Here is a 7,084-nt window from a genome sequence, read left to right as displayed (position 1 = left end):
GGCTAGCTACGGTGCCGGATAAAACTCCCAGCTCCCATGCCAAAAACAGCCAGAGAATGGCTGGGTCTGTGGCCGCACATGCGCATGGCGATGACTTGCAGCGGTCATGCCATACAATATGGTGCCAGCTTTGCGCGGACACAACCTGCCAAATACGGCTCCACAGGCCACCCCCTGGCCACCATTCACCAGCCCCCCCTACCCCTCGTGGACGCCGCCCCAGCCAGCGTCACGGCTCCTGGCTGACCGCGGCGGCGCAAAACACAGTCCGCGGCCGGCACGCGGGTTCCCGACCGCTCAGACCACACGTCAACTGCACGGTCGGGAACTCGGCCCATCAGGGGCAGAGCATCAGGGGACGGCCTTCTGATGATGCGCCAATGTCGTTCCAACGGCGTGCTGCGCACGACACGTGACGTGGTGATGCCATTTTTCAGGGGGCGGAGACTCAAAAATTGGCGTCAAAGCACGTCGCCCCCGATTTGGGCATCAGAAGGGATTCTCCGCCCAATCACCGATTACGATATCGGCGTCAGGTTTTGGAGAATCCCGCCAATATATTTGAAACAACAGGTTGCTTTAGATTTAAATTTAAATTTAGACTGAGATTTGTTGTCACATGTACCGAGGTACAGTGAAAAGTATTGTTCTGCGTACAGTCCAGTCAGATCATTCCATGCATTAAAAAAACATACGATAAATACACAATGTAAATACATCGAGATAGACATCGGGTGAAGCATACAGAGTTCAATGCTACACAATAGAAAAGATGCGTAGAGAGATCAGTTCTGTCCATAACAGACTCATTCAGGACTCTGGTAACAGAGGGGAAGAAGATGTTTTTGTGTTTTTGAACCTGTTAGTGCGTGTCCTCAGACTTATGTAAGTTCTGCCCGATGGAAGAGGTTGGAAGAGTGAATCAGCGGGTGGGAGGGGTGTTTGATTATGCTGTCCGTTTTCCCAAGGCAGCTGGAGATGCAGACAGAGTCAATGGATGGGAGGCGGGTTCGGGTGATGGACTGGGCTGTGTTTACTGCTCTCTGTAGTTTCTTCTCCTTTATTTTGTTACAATTGGCCTGTTTCTCTATTAAATGTTGATCACTTTGTGTCCCCCTAAAACCTGCTGTAATATCCCACATGGGACGTATGGGGTGGGAATAATGATCTTGCCCGTGGCCCTCTTGAGCTCCCGTGCTGAGGGGCGGGGAACTCTATTCACCATTGTGTAAAAGGTCAACCTAGTTGTTATTGTACTCGGTGTGGACTCCCCTTGCCCTTATTAAACCTGCCACTGATCGTTCATATTTTTGATTGAGGTTTGAATTAGTAACAACTGTCTCCAAGGTGATTGGGTAGCCCCCGCCACAAATTTTCAATAAAATTAAGGTTGTTCACCCCCCAGCATCGAAGATTCGGCTTACATTTGATAGGCGTGTTCATATTTACGAAAGGTTTTGATAGAATATATAAATAGAATTGTTTCCAGTGGAGGAAGGTTGGGCAACCAGAAGACACAGGTATAAAGTAATTAGCAAAAGAACCGGAGGCAAAATGGAGAGGTTTATTTCCATTCAGTAAGTTGTTAGGATCAGGAATATGTCTGAAAGAATTGTGGAAGCACGTTCAAAAGGGAATTTCATACATTTTTGAAGGTATAAATTTTTTCTGAAGGCTGTGAAGAAAGGGCAGGAAAATGGAACAACAAGCCCTTTCATTGAGCTGGTGCAGTCAGGATGGGCCAAATGGCCTCCTTCTGTGCTGTATCATTCTATAGTTGTAACGCAAGTCCAGCTGAATACATTTATTTAATAATTTATTACTTGTGAAGCGACCTGGAATACTGTCAACAACTTTGGTCTCCTCATTTAAGGAAAGATGTACCGGCATTGGAGGCAGTCCAGAGAAGGTCACTTGTTTGACCCTGGGTACGGAGGGATTTTCTTATGAGGAGAGGTTGAGTAGGTTGGGCCTGTACTTATTGGTCTAGAAGAATGAGAGGCGACCTTATTGAGACATATCGGATTCTCAGGGGGCTTGACAGGAGTTGTTTCCCTTTGTGGGAGAGTCTAAGATCAGAGGACATAATTTCAGGTTGAGAGGTCGCCCATTTAAGTCAGGGATTAGGAGGAATTTCTTCTCTAAGATGGCAATGAATCTGTGGAATTCTTTACTGCGGAAGGCTGTAGAGGCTGGGTTGTTACGTTTGTTCAAGACAGATTTTTAATCAGTAAGGGAATCAAGGGTTATAGAATCAGAGAATCATACAATCACTACAATGCAGAAGAAGACCATCGAATCTCACCAACCCTCTGAAAGAGCACCCTACCTAGGCCCATGCCTGCACCCTATCCCCGTGGTTATGGGGATAAGGCAGGAAATTGGAGTTAAGGGTTATCATATCAGATCAGTCATGACCTCATTGAATGCTCCTAAGCCTTAATAATAATAATCTTTATTAGTGTCACAAGTAGGGTTACATTAAAACGGCAATGAAGTTATTGTGATAATCCCCTAGTTGCCACATTCCGGTGCCTGTTCGGGTATACAGAGGGAGAATTCAGAATGTCCAAATCACCTAACAGCATATCTTTCAGGACTTGTGGGAGGAAACCAGAGCACCTGGCGGAAGCTAATGCAGACACGGGGAGAACGTGCAGACTCCACACAGACAAGTAATCCAAGCCGGGAATTGAATCTGGGTCCCTGGCGCTGTGAAGCAACAGCGCAAACCAATATATCACCGTGCCGCCCACAAACATTTTGAATCACAGTGGCTGCGAGCAGGGTTCGAACCTGCGCTGGGAAACCCCATTGGAGTTCAAGTCCAACGCCTTAACCACTTGCCATCACAGCTGGTATTCGTGGTCTTGAGATCAATGTCCATAGTGCAGGACAAAACCGAGATCAAAGTGTTTGCTATAAGAGAAATTAGATCAGGAAACAATGGTTAAGTGACATACAGTTTGGCATTTAAAAACTTGCATTGTCGGACGAAAGGTGGTGGATGGAGGGAAGGAGTGACACAGGTTTGAAGTCTCTGAAGTAACGAGCAGGTGATGGTTGTGGTGGTATGATTAGCATAGCTGCCTGCCATTGGTGCAGAACACCGGCTTACCATTGGCCCTGGTCGGTCATGTGCCTCTTGACCGGTTGGTTGAGACCAGTCATGTGACGGCTCCCCGATTGGTCGAGAGGCTGAGTTAACCCCGCCTCCAGGGTGGGGTATAAATGCCCAGTACTCCCGGCGGTCGTCCTTCTACTGTAATCGACCGCAGGGTTAACATCTAGCAGATTAAAGCCATACTTTTGTTCAGCAACTCGTCTCGCGTTCAATTGATGGTACTTCAATGGTGTGATGAATTGAGAAAGGATTTAAATGTAAGGAAGAAGATTTCGGACATAAATTTGGAATCAGTGAAGGGCAAGGGTGAAACGTTTAGAGGAGCAAAGGCCCCAGCGGTATCAATAAAACTACATGAAATCTTGCATGAGCAGAGATTTTTATTCCTTGACTTGGGGAATGCAACAGAAGAGTTGACCCAGATACAGGAGCAGTATTCAAGGCTTGGGGGTATGGAGAGTTGAGGGATAATGTTTGGCATGAATGAAGAAATGACGTTGTCTGGAGGGAATATAAAATACTTGATTTCTGAGCTGCCACCATGTTCTGAGATTGTGTCATGGATTCTAGATTAGGATTTGGTTCTGCGACAGACTGTGGATATACTCTGGCATCATGTGGCTCTCAGGCATGATTCCAATCTCTCTTTTCAAAGTCTAACACACAGTGTCAGCGGTACATCTTCATCTACGTCATACATTAACATATCCCGTCTGTTAACGCTTTATACTACAACAAAAACATCATTTGGGATTAATGGAGATTAAGGTGTGGAAAATGACTGTATTTCCTTCATTACTGTTTAATTACAGGCTCGTTAGATTAGATATTGCCTAGGTCGTGAAGCATAATGATGCTTATTGAATTGGGTCCAGACATGCCAAACAGTAGTCAGTACTGAGCCAGGGAGAAGTCAGAATGATAACACTAACAAAGAAAAAAAATGATAATATATTAGTGCTGAAAGCAAGGCCACATACATTGCTGTGGTAACAGTGATCACAAGAATTGTGATCTTTAATATTCATAGAATTAACTCACATAAATAATAAAATAGGGGCATAAATAATGGAACAAATGTTCAGACTTATGTCACTGATAGGGGGACCTCTAGTGCATGGGGAACCTGGTTGCCGCTGGAGCCAATTTTGCCACTCTCCACTTCTAGGTTTCTTGAATAGTCCAATGATGGTTGGGGGGGGGGGGGGGGGGGGGGTGGTTGGAGAGGAAGCTAATTCCAAGAAGGATTTCCAGTTAACCGGATCCAGGCAGGTATCAGAAAGACTCACCTTGGATTCTTAATGCTGCAACAATCACAGTACTCGAGAGGATCTCTCACTCTTACCTCAGTGTTCTGCTGCTGTTTCTGAAGGACTGCAGTGAGGTAATCTTTCCCAAGGATGGGTGGAATAGACTAGACTCTCCAATCCAGCAGGTGTGTATGGAAAAGACCAAGCAGGCCAGTAACAGGAACAAGGCCCATCCAGTGCAGTAAGTGGAGAGACAGTGAATCAAGAGGATCAAGAAGCCCAGGGTCAGATGGTGAGGCACATATTTTGACGTGTGAAGCCCCAACAACTGCCTTTCCCAGCATTCCTCTCTGAACTGATCACTTTGCAGCTCCATTCATTCTTCTCCCTCTTGAAGCATCTCCTCACATTCCAAATTGGACAGCCAAAGTTCAAACTCACCATCATCGTATTGCCCTCTCATAACCACTCCTTCGGCCTTGTGGTGCAATGGGTCATGTTTCTGCCTCTGAGTCAGAAGCTTTGGGTTCAAGTCCCACTCCAGAACTTAATGGCCAAGGAAGGTACGTTCCTTTTGGGCAGCACGGTAGCATGGTGGTTAGCATAAATGCTTCACAGCTCCAGGGTCCCAGGTTCGATTCCCGGCTGGGCCACTGTCTGTGCGGAGTCTGCACGTCCTCCCCCTGTGTGCGTGGGTTTCCTCCGGGTGCTCCGGTTTCCTCCCACAGTCCAAAGATGTGCGGGTTAGGTGGATTGGCCATGCTAAATTGCCCGTAGTGTCCTAATAAAGTAAGGTTAAGGGGGGGGGGGGTTGTTGGGTTACGGGTATAGGGTGGATACGTGGGTTTGAGTAGGGTGATCATGGCTCGGCACAACATCGAGGGCCGAAGGGCCTGTTCTGTGCTGTACTGTTCTATTCTATTCATACCACAGCCTAACTGATTAAATATCAACCTCTCATCCTGAGTGGCACAATGGCGCATAGATTAGCATTGCTACCTCATGGCGCTGAGGACCCAGGTTCGATCCCAGCCCCTGGTCACAGTCCGTGTGGAGTTTCCACATTCTCCCCGTGTCTGCGTGGGTCTCACCCCTACAATCCAAAGATGTGCAGGGTAGGTGAATTGGCTATGCTAAATTGCCCCTCAATTGGAAAAAAATTAATTGGGTTCTTTAAATTTCAGGAAAAAAATCCACCTCTAATCCTTCCAACACCCGCCAATGGTAGGCAGTAAGAATGGCACAGGTTGCTGGCCAGCCATATGATGCAAGAAAGTTGGAGCCTCTACCATCACTATCCGCATGCTTGGAAAAGTGCATGTTGCTTCAACAACCCGGACTCCCTAAGTAACACACCCACACCTTACAGTCAACCTCCACAAATACAACCTCCACCCCTCCTCACGCAATCCACTTCTGATATTCATAACTCTCTGTCTTCTCTTCTTTTTGAAGACAGTGCGTGCTTGGGGAAGGCAGAGCCCTGGGGAGTGGAGGGAGGAGATAGGTAACTTTTCAACAATAAGCATCTTGACAACTAATGGCAATGTGTGACCACCTGTCTACTTGCACACGAAGGCCACCGATGTCAGCAATGACCTGCCATGGGAGTCAGAACCCCTTGAGGTACTGGTGTCGAGAGAGCTGATGAGGTAGACTGAGCTGGGGATGTTGCTTCCTTGGAGTTGGGTTTCTGTACTATACCCTCTGCTCTATAGAATGGCTCGGGGCTGAGGAGAAGGCAGCTGGTGCTCCTGCTGCTGTTTCCAATGGTGTTGCTGCTCCTCTTGTCTTGTCTCTCATCAGAGCTGCAGTGTAGAACTGCGTAAGCTCCTCCCATATCCTGGTGAAGGCTGACAGCAGAGAAATGTAGTTTGAGGTGAGTGAAACGCACAAGAGGTGAATTAGTTCCGAAGAAGTTGGCAACACCCGTCAAGCAGTGAAAGCACAATCTCAAAGTAATGCTTTCACCTGGAATGACTGGAGCTCTTCAGTTCCATTGCCTGAAGGTTTCCTAACCAGCCAGTTTCACTGGAGAAACACTCCTCGTTGTGAAGTTGCCTCAGTGATGCTAATGGGCGTCTGACAACTCAGGAAATAGGTTGTTAAATCCAGAATGGTTGAGTGAGACAGGAGATAATGAACTACCTGCAAATGACTCGCCAGCTTCAAGCGGACCCTCACTCACTGCAAACCCACCCAAATGAAACCCGAATGACCTCGGCCTCCCAACCGGACATTGAAATAATTCAGAGGGGGCTCAAATGGGAAGAGGCTGTGAGATCTTTTCAACCAGTTGGGGATTCTAAAATTCAGGGGTCGGGGGGGTCGAGGGGGACAGGGGTGGGGGTGGGGGTGGGGGGGAGTCATTCCCTGGAGAAGGGATGAATTATTTAAGGCTAAGATGAGGTGAAATCACTTCAGTCAAAGGGTTGTGAATCTTCAGAATTCTCTATCCCAGGGGTTGTTTTTGCTCTATCATTGGATATATTTAAGGCTGGGATAGACAGGTGTCTGGGGCGGGATTCTGCATTTGCTGACTCCAAAATCGTGAAATGCGATTGGGCAGAGAATAGGTTCCGATGCTAAAATTGAGGCAGGTGCCAAATAGCAATTCTCTGTCACTTGATAGCAGCGTCCATGCGGTTTGGAACACACGTACAGTAAACACCATTTGCATATCATTAGCGGGCCCAACCCGGTATTCTCC

The 7,084-nt window shown here is 47.3% G+C and overlaps 1 non-coding gene across 1 annotated transcript; it reads right to left on the bottom strand.

Annotated features, from left to right (window-relative positions):
* Positions 1–2,775: 2,775 nt before the first annotated feature.
* Positions 2,776–2,856, bottom strand: trnas-uga. Its single transcript has one exon. It is a non-coding gene; the product is annotated as a tRNA-Ser (tRNA).
* Positions 2,857–7,084: the final 4,228 nt, after the last annotated feature.

Source organism: Scyliorhinus canicula, chromosome 18 (assembly GCF_902713615.1).
Source record: "Scyliorhinus canicula chromosome 18, sScyCan1.1, whole genome shotgun sequence".
Lineage (NCBI taxonomy): Eukaryota > Metazoa > Chordata > Chondrichthyes > Carcharhiniformes > Scyliorhinidae > Scyliorhinus > Scyliorhinus canicula.
Note: the sequence above shows the minus strand (reverse complement) of the source record. Positions and strands in the feature narration are given on the sequence as shown.